Genomic DNA, 1391 nt, shown 5'->3' on the forward strand with positions numbered 1-1391 from the left:
ATTATCATGTGTTTGTAGCTTTTAACACTAAGCACAGTGAGTTGCACACAGTATGCATTCAGTAAATGTTTGCTGAAGGAAGAGAAATTACTTTGCACATTATACAAGTCATCTTAACGGCTTCTCTTTAAAATACATTTCTCCTATAAGCAGGAGAAATTTTCTGGGAGGATTGTTGCTAATGAAATTTGTTTTGAACACATTAGAAGAAATGTACAAAGAGAATGAACCATCTCATCTCAGGACTGTTCTTTATTTTCTTCCAAAGAACAATGAATTATTAAGCACCTATTTACGGGAAAGCATTCTTATCAAGAGACTTCTTAAAAAGTTCATTGCATAAGTGACTGTGCTATTTTACAAGCAACTCAATTATCTGCAGGAATATTTTTATCTCAGGTTGGGATAAAAACACACCCCATTTCTGGGCTTTACTTGAAAAACAGTGGTGCAAGCAAGACCCTTTATAATCTGGACTCAAAAAATTCTCACACTCTCTACTTGAGTCAGTAGTCTCTTTAATTTCTCGAAGCATCTTTCCTTTTCACCTGTGCTTTTGACTCCCTTGCACATGTCTCATATTCCTACGGATGACAGAATCACCAAAGCTAAAAGGATCTTAAGTGATAATCCAGTCTTCCAAAGCATGTACCATATGTGGAAACAAGATGACTTTAAGTGGTATGTGTTATTATTGCCTACTTCAATGGTCATATATTTTGTTTAATGTAAAAAAAGAAAAATATAACTAGCGCATCAAATTCAAGAACTCATGTAGGGAGTGTCCTGGTGATCTAGTGATTAGAATTGGGCGCTTTCACTATCATGGCCCAAGTTCCCGCTGGTTGGGGAACTGAGATCCTGCAAGCCATGTGGTGGGACCAAAAATAAAATAAAATTGGAAGAAAAAAAAAGGAACTCATGTATATGTTCACTTAAACTGTCCCTCAGTTCAGTTCAGTCCAGTCGCTCAGTAGTGTCCGACTCTTTGCAACCCCATGGGACTGCAGCACGCCAGACCTCCCTGTTCATCACCAACTAACTCCCAAGCTTGCTCAAACTCATGTCCATCAAGTCAGTGATACCATCCAACCATCTCATCCTGTGCTGTCCCCTTCTCCTCTTGCCCTGTCCATCACTACTTAACTGTCCCTCAGTTCAGTTCAGTCGCTTAGTCGTATACGACTCCTTGTGATCCCATGAATCGCAGCACGCCAGGCCTGCCTGTCCATCACCAACTCCTGGAGTTCACTCAAACTCATGTCCATCAAGTTGGTGATGCCGTCCAGCCATCTCATCCTCTGTTGTCCCCTTCTCCTCCTGCCCCCAATCCCTCCCAGCATCAGAGTTTTCCAATGAGTCAACTCTTCACATGAGGTGGCCAAAGTATT

The sequence above is a fragment of the Bison bison genome, unplaced genomic scaffold (genome assembly GCF_000754665.1).
Source record: "Bison bison bison isolate TAMUID 2011002044 unplaced genomic scaffold, Bison_UMD1.0 scf7180017864295, whole genome shotgun sequence".
NCBI lineage: Eukaryota > Metazoa > Chordata > Mammalia > Artiodactyla > Bovidae > Bison > Bison bison.